Raw genomic sequence first — 18,799 nt, forward strand, 5'->3', positions numbered from 1 at the left:
GCACTTTTTTGTACTTTATCCATCAGCTCATCTCCTGTCAGAACTGCTTAGTTCCCCATTAGCACATTGTCCAACTCCCAGAGATTTCTATTGTTCTGTCAGGATGAAGCTTGTTACATCAAGCACGAACACTTGTAGGACTATCAGTCAGAAAAGGAATCTAGCTGGTTTTTATATCGGAGCTCTCTAATTGGGGGAATCGACTTCTTAACGCATCCGCTGCCAGCATTCAATGTGGGCAAGTTAATAATGGATTTGAAGGCTAATTGAGGCTGTAAATGTGTAATATCATCTTGTTTCTCTTATCAAATAGGGTTCTTTGTCCCATAAAAGGATTTATTTAGTGTTAAATGAGCATTATTAATCAATGCTCACTTCTTCTGGAGTGAGTGCCATCGTGGGGAAAGAGCAAATGGGACAAAAGTGAGACCTGACAGGCGGATGAGAGAACTTCACTCACTACAGGCCACAGAGGAGGGATGAATAATGCATTTGTCACAATGGTGGAAGTTTGTCAAATGACAGTGATCAAAGTTGTGTCAGGCAAGGATGGTATTAAGAAGAGGGGGATCTATAAAAACGGCTGAGTGAGAGCAAAAGCCGACACCGCGGGTGGAGATGACTCTTGGTACTCTTGACACGTTCTGTTATAACTTGTTTCACATTTACACTTTTACCCCTCAATGGTCCCTTGGCACCATTCCTGCCGCTGGAAATAGCTTTGATAATTCACTTTGAAAATAAGCAGCACAAACTGATGCTTTCCAGAAAACGCTTTACCGAGGGATATACCGCTTCTACCATATGTCAGAAGTACCCCCCATCCCCCAAATAATCTATCTGTTTGTCTTTGCACAGTGGACGCAAACACACGCGGACACAAACACAGCCACAACAGACGCCTCGTCTCTGGCGTATTGTATTTGTAAGATAACTGTCGTGGGCGTCTGTAAAACAGTTCATTTTAGACCGGAATCAAAATCCATCCACCAGCGCTTTGGCGTCGAGCAGCGGCGTTGGAAAGAGAATAAAAGGAGAGCGTCATACCATGCCTGCGATCTTTCTGAGTCTTATGCTGCTTTAATCTGCTGCCTCCCCGTTTTATGGCCACCGTCAACCTTGTCAACATAAAATCTCTTGGTGGAGCACGTCATTGAAAAGTTTCATATTTTCACAATTTTGAAGGCTTATTTTACATACTAATAAATCTAATCAGTGATTATCCGTGACCGGACGTTTCGTCGAAAGACGTTTGGTCCCCGGACGTTTGGTCGACTGGACGCTTGGTAGAACAGACGTTTGGTCGCCGGGTTCGCTCGCTGTCAAATTATGACAGAGTTTACTGTTGATATTTTGATATTAGATATTTAGATATTAAACTCTCTCTCTCTCATGATTATAATTTTGAGAGCTGGTTTCATCAGTAACAACCCGGCGACCGAACGTCCGTTCTACCAAACGTCCGTTCTACCAAATGTCCGGTCTACCAAATGTCCGTTCTACCAAATGTCCGGTCTACCAAACGTCTGGTCGACCAAACGTCCGGTCGACCAAACGTCCGGTCGACCAAACGTCCTGTCGACCAAACGTCCAGGGACCAAACGTCCGGGGACTTAACGTCTTTTGACGAAACGTCCGAGTACCGTGATTATCAGTTATTCCACACAATAACCTCCTGTGAGCGTTAATCTAGTGATAACGACTTCAAAGTCTGACACCATAGAGATGCCTGTCATATGTGTTGGATGTAACCCGGCCGCCATTCCTCAAACATAAATGAAACAAAAGCAGTCCTACTGAGGAACGTAAACGGCAAAAATCTTGCCAGCGGAGATATTTCTGTGCGATTGAGTGATCCCTCATAAATCACAGCCCCCTTTGTTTGTCCATGTGCTGGCTGTTCGCTTGAGTTCACGGGCCATGGAAGGGGCATCAAATAATTGTGGTGCTCCAGGCAGAGCCGCTAGAACTGAGATATAACAAGTGCTCTCCGCTCTAAAAATAAGCCTGTTCACACGAGGATGCTGGCTTGTCGACTGTTTGATGAGAGAGGCCACGTACACAACTGTAGACCAGGACTATGCAACGCTTTCATTCTGACAGTGTGACTTTTTTCTTCTTCTCCCATTTGGCTTACAAAACTATAACTATGTACCTGACACAGTATGTACATGCATTCCTGTTGGAAATGACAGCAAAAATACACAGTGTGCATGCTTGCATTTTAGTGATCTATTGCAGTCGAATTAGCAATTAACAACACTTTTTAATACTTCATAACGAGGATATCCCACTGAAGCTCTTGTTACCTAGCAACTGCGAACAGAACACGCCGCCGTATGTTGCGCACTCTCATACTTAATATCAATGTAGATCTATTATAAGTACAATAAGTATTTTATAGGAAAGCCTTAATTCTGTTTGGCATTGAGGCAATGGGTTTGACTCGTCAGTCTCATTTAGCGCCATCTCTGGATTCATCATTTTCTTTGGCCGCCGTGTCTGTCCTGGCACCAGGATAAATAATTCAAGAGTTGTTAATGTGTTCCATTTGTTAGTTTGCTGGTAAACAGTCTTGGACTCTTCCCCAGGTAGTCAAATGCTTAAAGGCTGCCAAAAGCAGTCAAGGCCGCACTCACATCCGAACAAAAGTGAATTGCCCTCACACGACGGCAGGTTTTTTGTCCTTTATCTGCAAAATTATCATTGCCTTGCAGTGCTCTGTATTCATGAGCAAACATGGAGCTGTTTGTGGAGCTTTACAAACTACAATAAAGTTGCTTTTCCCTAATCAAATGATCGTTTTCAGTGCCGTAGACTTTTATAGTATTTGTTTCCTGGAATTCAATCCTTTCGTGCAGGGGTGGGCAAACTATTCCCAAAATGGCCATGTTGCATGCAGTTTTTTTTTTATTCAGACCGATAAAGTTTTAGAGATGCAATAATTTGATTGTAGTCTGGTGGTGCCACTTGCTTCAACACAAACATTATTAGTTAAACTGTGCTGGATTGTTGGATCAAAAACCTGTGTCCATGTCTGCCAAACCCGAACTTGTCTCTGTACTCACCCAGCTAGTCTGTGAAATATATTTTTTATACTGCACTAATGACAAACAGATGCCAGTAGATGGCGATTTTGCATTGTTTTTTTTATTAAAAGCTGAATTATTTTATATTTGAAACCGTCACAATAATGGATTCAAGTGCAATATATATATATATATATATTAATTTTGCCGAGGGATTTGATGTGAATCCGGTGCTTGTTTTTTGATATTTTTTAAGCATTCAAATTTGTCAGTGTTCTTTTAAAAGCTGAAAATCATGCCGCTTGTAGAACACATTTTCAATTCATAGTGACTTTCAAATATCTGGAATGCCCTGACTTGTTTTTGTGACGTCGCCAGCAAACAAAGGAATAAATAAGTAAAAAGTACATCCATTTGTTGAACAGCCCTCAATTCCTAATGCTCTCAACCCCTCACATCCATTTTTGATATTATAAGAAAAATAGAGCAGCAGCCTCCACTTTGCTTCGCTGCACGACTCGAGGCTCCCGTTGACACACACCCTCAGTTTGGGCTAAACGTTGCAAAACTGTTTTCACTCCAACTCCATCTTGCTTCTCCTCTTCTGTCGAGGTCATGTAAGAGTTTAATTATCCAGAAAACGCTCTTAAATCAATAGGGGACAAGAGGGCGGAAATGAGCTGAGGACATTGAGGTAACCTTTTTTTTTTCCCCATCTCTACTCAGGTGAAGTTCATTAAAACGGAAATTTGAATAATCTAGCCCAAAGTGGCAATCTTAAATACCGTTGTAGCACTTAATGCACATCAATAGGTTCCTCATTAGGTCGAATTAATTGCAGTCTTTCCAAGCAAAAAAAGCACATCTCCTAAAGAGCAGCAAAGAAACTCTGCTTCTGTCTAGACATTTAATGAAGTCTACTTGAAAAAGCATGTGAACGGCATGGCTGTGTATACGTATATATACCAGTTCATTATCGTTTGTTCAAACTGACTTTTAACCTCTCTTTGCTTTTCCCTCTCCTGTCTTATATCATTATCCTCCTGCAAGTAACAAAAAGAAAACATACATAATTAGAATCCAATGAAAAATAGGCATCTTTTTTTTCCCGGTGAAGTTTTCCCCTTCGCAAGGCTACATTTAATTACGAACTGCCAGTCAGGTGGAATAAATCATTCCTTGGGTGTAATATTTAATACAGTCAAACAAAACTTTGACCGCCTAAAATAATCCTGTGTGAGTAGAGAATTAATGACTTTTCTGGCTGGGTGATGTTATCATCAAATGTCACAGTCCATCATCATTTGAAATAGCCTAAATGGCTAAATAGTTTTCTGGGGGAAAACAAGGAGCTGAACATAAAGCTGCTTTTGCCAAATGTAACAAAACAACACCATCAGTGATATACAGGTGGCATGCCAATTTACGAAAGAAACATCTACACATTTACAGTGGGTCACAGCTTGTGTACTTCTAGGAAATGCTGTGTAAAATGTTCTGCCATCTCATATTTACACTGCCATTCTGAGGGCAACTGTCCCCTCAAGGACGTACATTGCATCACACAACCTGGAAAGATACTGTTCAGGCTGACTGTCACATCTCTTTACCTTACTGCTGGATGTCTTTATGGGGACAGATATGCTGCAGGTGACACTCAGCGGCGTGATGTGAGGCGACTTTGGAATTTCAGCTGTGATAATGTAAGTAGCTCCATTTTTAGACCCATTTTGTCTAGAGATAATGGTGTCTACAAGCCCAAAATGTGGCTCACAGACACAAACAGAGAAAAAATAAACAACAGTATTCAAATAGGAGCTTCCTCTAGCTCATCAACTTGAAGTCATGACCTCAAATAAAATGTTTGAGAAAACTTTCTTGATTTCCTGTTTTATTTTTTAATAATCTTGAAAGGTTTGTTGACACAAATTCTTATTTTGACCAGTAATTCCCTTCACTGTGTCTGATGAACTATTTCTAACTAAAGAAAGACATTTTTCCCATCAAGATAAATTGGTTTGTCCCAACAGGCAACTAGAATTATATTAGTAGAATACGAAGTAATTTGTGTCTCTGAACAACATTTCTAAAATTGCCCAATGATGGAATAGAATGCCATTTTTCTTCGCCAATCTAATAGCAGCTGTCCACTTCCTTTGCACCAAAATGTGACCAGATGGTACCAAAGCACGATTTTGACCTCAACCTTGGCATGAGCTGTTTTTGTAAAATCTGGAAAAGATTCATAGCATTTTCATCAAATTCAACGGGAAAAGATAATTTGAAAAATGCATATTTTGAATTGTGTGTTGCCCCAGAATAAACATAACTTATCGCAAATAACAACTGCATTGAGATTCACCAAAAATGTCAAACTTTGTTTTCAGCTCCTTTTCTAAAAAAATGCACTCGTAGGCTTTCAACGCAGTTACCGGCGATGCTGTGTCATCATCGTGTGAATTAATCACTGGCTCAGCTCAAAATATGCTTACCATCTGTTTCATTTTATTCCGGTGCCCAGCTCATGGCTCATGTTTAATGTATCTGTGCTAATGGCATCCTCTATGAGCGGCACAATGGCTGCCTGAGCATGCAGGAAGACGGTGGGGGTAAAATAAAAAAATAAAAAAAGGAGAGAGAGAGCAAGACCTTCCTTGTTTGAATGCCTTCAAAAACATCATCAAATCATTTGCTTCACTGCTTCTAAAATTGACAATTACCGTAAATAATAGCTATAAAAAGTCTTACATAATTTGACAAACATTACAATCACACCTCTTTGTCATGAAGGCAGCACAGTTAGCCAGTCATTTCATCAAATTAGAAGAGTATTTATGATCTATTAAAATCTTGTGCGAGGAAGGGTCAAGTGCGACTCACTCTAATGTGATTATCTCCTTCAGTAATATATGAGGAACATATGGGAGCAGAATATGTAATTGGCCTTTGGGCACATTTGCTCTCACATATAGTAGGTTCTCCCATACAATATGAATGTTATATAAAACATCGACATATACACCCACACATAGTACAGTGCACAACATGATGGCAGCATATTCAGTGCACGAGCATGAAAATTTCATGAGCAGAATTTCACAAACATCAACCTTCTCCATCGTTCGCTGGTTTTTGAGCTTTTTGTAATGAATTGTATGTGGGAGGAATGAAATTTGAAATATTTTTAAACCCGGTAGAAAAGTTCGATCAAACCAAGTATGTATCAAAAGACAACTAGACAGTAACACACTGGTATTTCGTGGAAATTTAAAGGGATGGAGGGCTGAAAAATGTCTGATGGTATCATCATGTTATTGTCAGAAAATTCAAGTTTTTATTTGTGCATAAATGCGGATTAAAGACGGGTTGCCCTTGGTTGAAGTTGACATCAAATGGCTCCAACTTTGATGAGAATGAAAAAGTAGCTTTGACTTAATCTGTTGCTCCCAGATAGGGCTTTCAGGGTGGACTTTAATCACTTTGCGGTGCATTTTTCTTGCTGATTCTCACATTTTAGTCCCTCCGAAGATGGTTTTCAAAGTTACCTTAGTGTGCAAACCAAGGTGGCACAATAGCACAAACTTTCTCCTAGATACATCATTTAATTATCATATATTGTATAATGACAATAAAAGCACTCAATTCAATTCAATATATATGCATTATAAAAAAAAAAAATACATGATAAAAAAATTGAAAAAATACATTATAAAAAGCATCTAATAAAATATAAAAATATAGAATATAGAAAATCAAGTGAGGTATCTCCATATTTACTATAATAAAGCTTGCCATTCATGTGAATGGTGCACCGGAGGTACCCGGAAATGAAAGCATCCAATGGGAGTGTCGCAACTCTCTTTCCACGTAGTAAGGATTTTATAGTTGTAATGGAAAATATAGATGATTTATTTTTGCATGATTTATGAACGCTATGTTTTGTTGATGCCATCGTCGACCTCAGTGTTGTTATGACTTGTGTTTGCGAGTTCACAGTTAACTGTATAGCTACTAATTTCCGAGACAGCGTGTTAGATTTAGTTGGTTCTCGTCCCCAGTTATTTCGAAGATTAGGTTAATTAATGTCAGTGGGTGCTTGTCATTCGCAAGGACTCATTCTATTCTACCCATTTTTTTTCGTCTTTGCTGGCTTTATTGCTTCTTTGGAAAAAGAACTGCAGATCGGGGGATCGTTTGAAATGGTAAGAAATGCCATCGAAATCCAGAAATGTAAGTTTGAAACTTTTCAGCGATTGATTTACACGAGAGTGCAAACATTTGATCAATGTCGCTAAACTAATATGAGTTACGTTTTGCAATTTAAAGAAAAACAACAACATCAGAATAACAAAACTCATACTTTCATATAATTATTTGAAATTGAAATATTCTGCAGTCATTTTTGTAAACTCATTTTATGTACAAATCCAATGTGAAATCAACTTCATGATAACCATTCATACAAAGAAATGCATTATTATGCACGTTATCAATGTTTTCTATGTATGTTTTTTGTTTTTTTTGCATAGAATCTTATCTCAGCTAGGTTTAATCAGTGTCACCTGTGTACCCAGCAGTCTGGAACACTAAAGAGTGATTAAGCATGCAAGATCACTGTGATTAGAATGGAAGAATAACTAAACGGCAATTTCTGTCAGCATAATTAATCTCCTTAGACCTTATAAATTCATACTAATTCCACTTATTCTGCAATTTTCTTTTACTATAGAATGTTTCTCCATATTTTGTTACAATGCCTTATATGTGTTTGGTAGATTGCTTCTTTTAATGAGTTTTCATGAAAATGGTTATTAAATTGAGCTTCCGAGCACCGTGTGATAAGTCTGATGTGAAGTCAGCCAGATGTCAGGCATCTAAACGACCCCCCAATTTTAATCTGTAGGAAAAGCTCGAGAGAACTCAAGGTAGTACGAGGGAGGGATGGAGGGATGCAGGGGTGGAGGGGTGGAGGGATGGAGGCATGGAGAGAGAGAGAGAAAGCCGTCCACTGAGGAGGAAGAACAATGAAATCACAACAAAAACACTTGGAGACCAACTCCGCCTCCTTCACCAAGATGTTTGGTGCTGCAATTGGAGTGGCAATCACAGTTACCTGGAGAGAACGTGAAGAGAGAAGATGAAGAAAAGAAAGCAAACTGGAGTGGCGGATGAGCAGCAGGGCCAACGTGATGAAGGAACTTTATATTTCTTTATGTTTATTTCTTGAACTGTGAGGACACATTTGAGGAATTTGTTTGTGCTTTGAGCATATTTATGAGGTCAGAGTGGAGCTAAAATGTTTCTCAGAAGAAGTGGCAGTCTCAAATAGACTGTAAAACAGGATAAAGTACTTTAATGCACCAAATGTACTGCACCTTCTTAAATGGGGGGCAGGGTGGTAGCCTTTTTTTAAGTTGCTCATTTCCATATGCTTTTGAGAAGCATTTAGTTTTTCAGTTTCTATGGTGGCAATGTAACCCGACTTTGTCCACTCTGGAGTGAAAATGTGCTCTGAATTTTTATTTATTTTTAAAAAGTACATATAATATATATGTATATGTCTTGCAACGTAGGAACTCCAGTCTACACTCTTGTAAACCAAACTAAACAGTCTTAAAATGAATTTACATGTAATCATGCGTTACGGTTATCCAGCAGAACATTGAGTTGCATGAAGGGTCCACTTGTGGTTACTCAGAGCAACAGCGGTCGCAATTTCACAAGGCAGCAGGAGTCACAGGCCGCCCTGGAGAATATACTGTCTGTCAAACAAGCAATGAGGAGCCTTTACAGGGTTCATAAACCTCAGTCAGTCTCAGGGTAAAACAATATATGTAATTCATCACCTGTAAACTCTTGCTGCTTCACCTTCTTAGCTCGCAAGGCTCCTGACGCCCTCCTGCTCAAGTTCTTCATTCAACCTGCATAATTGTTCTAAAAATGCATGGTAATTCCCCAACTCAGCCGAGTAAGGGCATAGGGCATTGCTTTTCTGTCACAATCTCGCATATGGTAGTACACGTGGGTGCTTCATCGTGACACTGAGGTCATGCTGTGTAATGATCATCATTTATTAAAACTATGCAGCCTGAGTCAAAGTCACTCTTAAGGAATGCATTGCCTTCTTAACAATGACTTTTCCTGCCATTCATTCTTTCAAAAGAATCCCGCGTGTCTCCAGTCCACAGTAACAAAGCTGTGGCGAGAAACACTCGGGAATGCAAGTGCAGCATAAATCTTTTAACAACACTTACATGGAAATTGCAAGGCAGATTATTAAATGCACCCATGAGATGGGGAAGTATACTGTACAGTACATTGAAGAGGCGTTGCTAGGAAACGCTGCTGCCGGATGAGTCAATGAGCAATCCACAGACTCCAAGTGGGGCTACAATAGAGCAGACCGCCAAGCAGCAGCAGCAGCAGCGTGCGTTCATCCTGGGCTGTGCGGTCATTGCAATTGTGCTAATTAACATTATTCTTAACACTCCACTGAAATGCAAGGCGTGCTCCTCACTTGTCACCGATTAAAATGATATTGCATTCATGGAAACATTTTTAATCTTACACTTAACCCATTTGCTACCATTGACAGTAATAGACGTCCAATTATTTTGGAATGGGGAGGGGCTAGATCGACAGTCTATTTTCCAAGGAAAAAAAATGCATTTTTTAAAAATAAAAAAACCTGAAAATATGTTATGTTTTTTCTTTTTTTGGTTGTTGCTTCAATTTAAGGAATTGTAAATCTTTTAGAAATAAAAATGCATGTCTTGATGTAATCTAGTTGAAAAACTATTGGAAAAAACATCTAATTGTAACCTTTAAAACAAATTTGAAAAAAATACTTTAAAATTTGAAAATTTAATTTAAAAAATCTGTAAAAATATGTTTATTGTTCTCCTTTTGTTTTTATTTAAAAAATGTAAAAAAATTTTTTTAAAGAATGTAAATTAAGATGACCTTTCTTGACATGAGAGAGCAGGCAAAATATTTATTTTATATTTATTGTTAGCTCTTTTGTTTCTATTGATGGTAATGTATGTCCACCTCATGTCGAAATTGGGTGTGTAATGCTGTCGAGGGTTAGTGTTAGCTACCTGACACTTTTGATTCTTCAACATAAACTGTCACTTTTGTGTTAAACTTGCAGGCCATGACACTGTGTGTCATTACTAAGGTGTTGCAGATTTTAAATTCCTGCTGACAAAAGGATGTGACAATGTGAGCACGCATGTTACAGCGACAGTCTTGCACTAAAGGTCAAAGAGTTGTCACCCTAGTAAGAAAACTAGCAAAACTTTTAGTACGCGTCACTTTCTGGTCAATTTAAAAAATCTTACGTCCCCCATGTTTGTCAATTATATCCAAAAAGGAAAATGTCATGCCACACGGTTGCATGTTCACATGCAAAAAAATCCACCCGCGCACACACACCAGAAGACATAATGAGTTGCTAATAATGAGTCACGACGTTCTTGTCAAACGAGCTCTGTCAGGTGTACACGATTTCCCATTCTGATGTCGGGTGCAGGGTACCATTCACAGCGGGGGTTGTGAGGAAGTCTTTCTTGGCTTCCTGCATAATGTGGCCTCTGATTCAACATTGACGATCAATATTTTACATGATCTGGAACAGAATAATGAGGAAATCAGTCTTTGATTATAATGTTGAATTGTTGTCTGCCATCTATATATGGATTTTGACACCTATTACCGTATTGACCAATCGTATTCCACAACAAATAATATTAATTGTTTGGCTGTTGTAAGTTTTATATCAAATGCTGGAATTTTTAAGTAAAAATAAATATTTGAAAATGTTCAATTATCATCAGGCAGCAACGATTAAGATTCTTGCTTCTTTTCTTAAACGTAATACGGAACAAGCTAAAAAAGGAATGTGGACCAACATGTATCTATGTGACATGAGATATGGAAGCCATACATTTTTTCATTATTGCAGTATTAGGATGGTACACTTCATTCAGCTCAAATTACATTTGCATGAAAACTGATACCGCTGTTATCAGGATGTACAGTACAGTATAATATTTGGGGCCAGCCCAAATGTACACAACATACTAGTAATCCGAGTCATTGGGAAGGAGGTAGAGTAGAGACTTTAATTTATGTTAGCTCCTTGGCAACCACTTCAATTGGTTTGGAGACCTAATCAACACCGATCCAGTACTGTTGTTTTATAATCCATATATTTTTTTGCATGTAGCCAATGGCGATTACAATAATAGTTCACATGGCGCCAGTCCATTCATCTACTTGGAATGAAAGTAAATAATTTGACATTATTTTTGTAGTGTATTTCTAAAGAGCCTCTAAACAGCATATTGTATTGACTGCCATTCATTTAGGATGCTTGTAAGATAACCAACCAGATAATATATTGCTACCGCACTTTTTTACGCAGAAATAGAATTTCAGTTATGTATTCAATTTTTAGCCTTAGAATTAAATTAAAATACAATTATTGGTACAGCACTGCCCTCTTTTGGTGAAAAGGGGGTGGCCAAGGCTACCACTCCCTTACTGCCTTTTCAATATAAAGGAAACTGTCACTGGCCACCCCAAAATATTAAGTGGGTCCATCTGGCCACCCCTTTTAAATATTTTTTTGCAGGCAACACTAAGCCTGGCAAGGTATAAAACCTAAATCCTCTTAACATTAAAAGTAAGGACAATTGATTAAAGACATATTTAGTGAACTCAGGTTTTCCTCAAAATAATACACCCCTTCCAGAGTGAAACTTTTGCCATCATAATACCTTTGGCATAAAACCTAAATGCATTTTCAAATGAACATTTAATTTTGCACAGCCATACAAGTGTGAAAATATGTTAACCCATTGCCAATAAAATTAAGTGATCTAATAACAAGATGTGGTGGAGGAGGCTCTCTTAACCGTGTAAAAATGTAATGTTTTTTTGTAATCATTACAGTCAAAAGGGGGAAAAACACATGCCATATTCTTATTCTTCAATGTTCCTTTAAAAAGCCCAAATCAACATATGGAGCCCAGTGAGACAAAAATATGCTTTGACGCACAGTAAATGCTTTGCTTTTCATAGATGGTCCTGGAAGCTGTGAGTCAAGCTAAATGACAAGCTGCAGCTGTGCCTCACATCCAATCCTTTGTATCAACATGACAGCTTTATCATGTCAGAGCCCTGCAGGCAGTTCCCATCTCACCCACTGTCAAGGCCCCATCACCCTAGAATGGCCAGTCAAACGTGGGGCATAAGTAGACAAATGAACATTCACATGCAAAAGTACCTTCAGTGAACCTAAAAAAACCTTACCTCCATTTGATTGTGTTGCCCTTGGCTTTGCTTAATAAATTCAAATTGCTTATGTCCATTACCGTAGTCATTTCTGGGGTTTATACATTTTCTTGCTGGTATCTAGTAGGAATTTCAGGTCCAAATTTACGCCTGCTCAAAATACTGGTGAAAGTGCTCAAAGCTGACTTTGTCAGTTTTATCTGGGCATAGGCACAAGCTGTTGTCAACAGTTTCTGTCCAGCAACTCAGTTTGTCAACTGCCACCTTATGGCTGAAGCAGTGAAATAGCTCCACTCATGAATGGATCACTGTGATTTCACATTATTGTATCTCAGTAAAATATAATTTTAAAAATGCAGCATGTTTTCTGAAGAGTTGCAGGTGTTTACTTCATTCCTGACGATGATCTTAAAAGTGATTCCAACCACAACACTTTAATAAACATTAGTGTGACATCAGAAATAATCTGGTGACATGTGGAAATGATCATGAAATAATGAAACATGGGGAAAAAAATCCAAGTTCAGGTTATTTTCCTAAATTTAAATGCTGGACTTGCAACCTGAGATATACTTTTTAAAATGCAAGAGTTTGGGGTTCGCGCTATTCTCCAAAAGAGGGCGACATTACATTAGGAACCAAGTCCAATCCCAACCCCACACTAGCGACTTTCTCATGTGTCACATGTAAAGTCACTTAAAATCACATCATGCCATTCTGATTTGGTTACCAAATGACTGAATGTTTCTGTGCAAGGCTGGTAATTACAATGCCACAAAACCTGCCCCTAAGTTGTGTTTTGCAATGACACTTTTGTGCAGGCTTCAGTGAAGGCAACAATTTTGATAAATAAATGGTGGACTCACAGGAGGATGTAAGTCATATGTTTTTAAGATATAAGATTGCATTGGTTGGTGCTTCAATAGATAGCGGCACCTCGCCTGCTTGCTGGAAATGTTGTCGCGGCCACACGAGTTAGCCCTAAGCCGCTTTCTCCCCACGCAGGGCTCCCCATCACCAGCATTCACCTAAATCTGTCATACAGATTTGACACTGCGTCACTTGGAGTGCACTCACAAATGACATGTATATAATGTGCAATATTGTGCACATTTACAGCCTGGACTTCCCTTAGAGCATGAAGTGCTCTCTTGTTTTTTTTTTCTCCATCTTTTCTATTCCCTCCCCCGTAGTTCATGTTTTTGATCATTCACTGTTGGATATTTTTTTTCACCCCCTTTTGGTGTCCGGAAGTTTTAAATGAAGAAAAAAATATGATTATTGCGTTAATACAACAAAAAATTAAATCTCAGTCTAGCATCCGTATTATTTTAACATATTTCCAATATGTGACAATTTAGTGGCCCATATTTGGGTCTGTGGAGACACCCCCCAATCCCACCCCATCCCCACAACAAACACACACACACACACTTTCATCTCCTGTTATGTTATTGCTTCTTGTTACTGGATAAAGTGTGACAAAATTGCACTTGGTAGCTACTAAGAAGGATTTTCTACCCTCCACCCGCAATCGTTATGTCTTGGTCCATTTTCATAGGACAGAGTAATTTATCTGAGACAATCATAACATTTGAGAATATTCATAGGAGGACATCATATGGTGGCGTTTTTCACAGCAACTGTCCAAAAGTTGTCTTTTTCTGGTTCTTTTCTTCAAACTGAGTTGTTTTTTTTGTCTCTTGCAGGCCGTGGAGGATAATTATGATTCACTTCCAGTTGTAAATGAGCAGTCATGATGGTACCCTCCTTTGGGAATCCCAACCTCTCTGAAAGGAAAATCGAGGTTAAAAATCTGCTAAATGAGTTTGCAGCAACCGAGATCCTTCTCTTCCACAGGTAATGAGTTTGATTAATTTTTGACCTTTTGGAAAACTTTGCTGGGCATTTTCCATCGTTTCTTGTATTAACACACTGTCTTCTACTGCCATTTACTACATTGATGGCCTGCAATTGGATTCCTAATTTATAAATATTTTAACACATTTTTTTAAAAAACAAATTAAAATTAAAATGATTTTTTCCCCATACACAATATTTCTTGACATTTGTGTGAACATGCCTCATTAAAAATAAGCAAATGTTATCATTGGGATCCCATTTGTACATCAAAACTGGCGAATAACTGCAAAATGTGCATTTCTCTCCAAAGTTAAGGCAAAACTTTCTGGCCCACAAATAATACAGCGGGAGATGCTTATTTTCTCGCACACAGGTGTTTTAGAGATTGCATCCAAGATAAATCATGATTTGCTAACTTTGCTATAGACAGCGATGACAGGTTTCCTCTTCTAATGTAGAAAAATGGCAAAGGTCTTGAAGAGCTGTGATTTAGAGAAGAGGGATGCAGCATTCTTCCCTTCCAGAGGAGGCCCTCCTGGCTTTGATTTAATTCTCTCCTTGCACTATTTAAAAGGCCTTCCACTCCCCTCACTGCATGCACCTTGCTGTCATAAGTGGCACAAAATCATTCGTCATTGCCGCTTGTAGGAAGCGCGACTACGGCCTTTTGCAGTGTATATTTTTCCATTATTGATTATATGTGTGTGATGCATGGAGAAGTGCAAAGATGGCTACCCGCTTTTGTCCGGGTTTAGGAGGAGAGGTAGGATACATTTCTAACCTATAAACTCATCTGGCAATCGAGTAGCAACTTGATTTATGAATGACATGACTTTTAAGGTATGATTCCTTGATTTTACAAAAACTATATATGAGACGTACAACAAACAGCACTTTGACAGATGGTAAACTAGTGTTTAAAAAATGGGGACTTTAAACACTAAATGAACACAAATTGGCTTATCGCATAGAATAATACACAAACCCTGTTGTTAGCCTTATTAGTTAGAATTGTCTATATTTTTTAAATTAAAAAAATCAAATGTTATTGGAAAACCACCATATAATATAATTTATATATAACTATCATACAAAAAATTGTAAATATGTCAAATAAAATGGAAAAATAATTGAGCTTACAAAACAGACTTTATTGACACAATGTTAGTGAAAAGATTTAAAGTTCATCCATTTGCTTGAAATAAGAAAACAAACAAACAAAAGAAAAATTCTTGTTTCGGCGAGTACGGCTTTGTCACATTTCCTTTTGTATTGGTTTTTTTTTCATTCTCGCCATCTCTTTATATACATCCCAATGCAAAATGTTATCTCTTAAAGGTTTGATTACGCCCTTCATTGTTTATTGCTTGGTGCAAAAATACCCGATACCAACACAACCATGAGAGTGCCACTGCCATGGACTGTAGTAGATTTGTATTTACATTTAGTTCTAGTACAGCCAACAACAACAAAAGGGAAAGAGAATTTGGAATTGGTGTTTTGACACATGATAGTGGTCTGAGAAATAATTAAACGCGAAAGTCAAGGTAGTTTCTCTATCTTTAGGCTGTTCAAACGACACCTATTTTGTGCAGTAAACTAAACTGGTCATGAATGTCAGAGCCCCTCTTTGTTGTTTAATTTATTTTCTTTTCAAAGTGAAGGGAGGTGTCCTTGCTGTGAGAGGTAGTCATTGATGTGGCTATAGTTAGTCCGCGCTCCCGCTGCGAGTGTCTGCAGGAGGCGCTGCTCCATTTGCCCACCGTCGTCGCCCTCGTCGCCTCGCTCGGTCAGTCGGCCCGAATTTTTCATCCTGTGAGATAACGTGCTCAACAATGTAGGAGTGTGATGATGTAAATGGTCACTTGCTCTGCTTCGAAGGGAAAAAGGTCTGACTTTCGACTTTTACCTTGTCAAATTCCACTTTTAAGTGTTGAAGTTTACATTTTTTTTTATATTCGGCCCATCAACTGTATAGTTTCTTAGATTGGATCTGAGTATCTAGTTTGGTCTTAAAATGGTAACACTAAATTACAAATTGAAAGAATCCACCGCTTGCCGGAAGACTTTATATTATTGAGTGACTCCACTCACAAATGCTTATTTTATATTAACTTGCCCTGAAAAAAAAGATGAGCATTTTAATTAATTCAATCATTATCCGTACCTCGTCCTCACAAGGGTCACGGGGTGCCGGAGCCTATTGCAGCCAACTGTGGGGAGTACGTGGGGATGAGGGAGGACACTAGAGTACCTGGAGAAAATCCACACAAGCCTGGGGAGAACATGTTAACCCTCACACAGGAAGTTCTGAACCCACTGGGGATAGAACCGGACATGCTAAGCACCGTTCCACTATGCCACCTCTAACTTGGAAATCTATATATTTTTTGTCCCTTTTCTGGACATTTAGTTTTGCAGTAGTATATAGATTTATTTTGCTATCTGCGCTTTCTGACACAATATTGAATGAGTTCTGTTCTTATCTCATAAAACTTGGGGAAAAAAAGTTTTCCATTCCCCCATTTATTTTGAACCTCTGTGCTCCAAAATGCGGATGCCATTCGTGCGTTTTTATCACCGCACATCTGTGTGCACTGCAATAGTGAGCCGGGCCTCCAAGGGCTAGCATGCAGCTCTTTGCAGGCTTTGTACAGGATGAAGAAGTCATAATCCTCAAACAGACTGAAATTCCACCAGAAAGGCTCTTGATCCTGAATCCACTCATTTTCTTCAAACAACTACGGCTGAAACGAGGCGAGGGTATTTGGGGGACCGGCTGAAATCTGTGATTTAAATCTGCGACAGGTTGGCATGAGTACACGTGGGCGCCAAGTCGCAAGCGCCTCTCAGAGCGCTTATTAAAAGGTAAACTTTCTCCTAAAGCCAGAGAATCGTGTGAATCGCAGGTTTCGTGCTCGTTGGCATCCCAAAGCACGACTCTCTCTCTACTCTTGTCACATGCCGTTATCGCCTCAAAGCTATATCAAAATTGTGTTTATTCTGTGCTTTGCCTTCACCCACACAGCGGATTCAAAAAGGTACAGGTCTATTTGATAGTGTATATTTCATTGCTGCCGAGAGACTGTGTTTGTCTTACCGTGTTTGCCGGTTCATATTTGAGCTGAGGGTTCCTATTAAAACTAAACAGCATATCAGAGGAATATTGCCACTGCCAAAAGCGCATGTACGTTACAGAAGCAATTTAGTTGTATTGTAGGTTTCTCCACTTTTGCTGTTTTTGTCGCATTCTTTCTACGTTTTTAATATATTCCTATCCATATATTGCTTTTCTCATTTCTATAAATGCACATTCTCTTATTTAAGGCAGTATCTATTTCAATATTGGTATGAAAGCATCTAAACTTAGGCCTGCATTAATGTAATTTAATATGCAAAATATAAATCGTGATATATAATTTGATGGCATTTACTGTGTAATATGTGACAATGCAAGTTCTAAAACCCAAGTAATGACTCCAAGCCATAGCATGTTTTTATTACAAAATACAATAAGTGACAATTAATACCATAAGTACTGACTATAGAGCCACCATCCAGTTGTGGATGACTAAATCAATAGAAAAGCAATATAAGGATTTTATGGTCATTAGTAGGTTTGCAGGACAAACACACTTTGCACATCCAACAGTGAGTGGCTGGGGAAATAAAAGGTACTTCCATTAGTATTGACCTTGTTACTGCTCTTGTAGCTGTTTGCTCTGTGCTTGTGCACGTGCACACCTACACACACACAAACTCACATATGTATGTGTTGTTTTTCAGCAGTATAGGAAGGGTAACAGATTGAAATAAAGTAATTAGAAATGCATGAACAAACTTTACTAATGTCTCTTTAAAAACACAATTTTATCTGGAGTGTAAATTTGTCCATCATACATCTCACTGAAGATACAATTTAACAAAAAAAAAGTTAATTAGCGTGGCAAAGTGTGGTCTATTCCTTTGTGTGCAGGAATGCGTATCTCAATATGAGAAAAGAGTCCAAGCCATGTATACAGTGTAAACAAGGCCCTTCTCTGGGTAATTAACATATGATTGTAATTCATCAAATCATGTGCAGCTGGTGACATCTTGGAGTAGAATTCATTCCATGTTACTACACGCCTCGGCTTCCATCGTGACGGCTCTGTACAAATAGATGCAAGCTGTTGCTGCATTGACTCAATGCACGTGAAGGGAAGGATATGGGAAATCAGGTATGTCAGGTGATTAGCATGAACATGCCTGACATTTTTCGGATATTACTGTAACTTGATTTGCATAGATATACATTTTCAGTGTGAGTTTAGATTCTTTACCATACAAAAGTGTGGTTTCAATCCATGTCAAGAGCAAACAGGGCAACTGGTTCGCCATTGGTGAAGTGTTACTTTCTCTTCCCAAACTCTCATCCAGGCAGAAAACTTTTCGGTGAGTTTAAACTTTTAAAGCTTAAAACTTTATTCTGACCCTTAATGAGATGTTTAGAGTTGGTATTCCCTGCTTTGTTTTTTTGTCCCCCGTGTCCGCACTCCGCAATGCCCCTCAAGTCTCTGACAGTCATGTCTTGATTCCCCCTGTGTCTTAGACAGCTCTGAAGCTTT

The 18,799-nt window shown here is 38.7% G+C and overlaps 1 long non-coding RNA gene across 5 annotated transcripts in view; it reads left to right on the forward strand.

The window, feature by feature from the left end:
- The first annotated feature begins 6,856 nt into the window (after positions 1 to 6,856).
- LOC144086907 (uncharacterized) overlaps positions 6,857 to 18,799 on the forward strand; it is a 69,516-nt gene continuing 57,573 nt past the window's right edge. Inside the window, exons 1-4 of one of the 5 annotated variants that reach the window (XR_013304600.1) lie at positions 6,857 to 6,896; positions 7,203 to 7,231; positions 10,183 to 10,311; positions 14,039 to 14,189. This is a non-coding gene — a long non-coding RNA (uncharacterized LOC144086907). Of the gene's footprint in view, positions 7,260 to 10,182; positions 10,312 to 14,038; positions 14,190 to 18,799 lie in introns of all 5 variants that reach the window. The other 4 variants (XR_013304598.1, XR_013304601.1, XR_013304599.1 and 1 more) reach the window with 4 other exon arrangements.

This window comes from Stigmatopora argus, chromosome 13 (genome assembly GCF_051989625.1).
Source record: "Stigmatopora argus isolate UIUO_Sarg chromosome 13, RoL_Sarg_1.0, whole genome shotgun sequence".
Taxonomy (NCBI): Eukaryota; Metazoa; Chordata; class Actinopteri; order Syngnathiformes; family Syngnathidae; genus Stigmatopora; species Stigmatopora argus.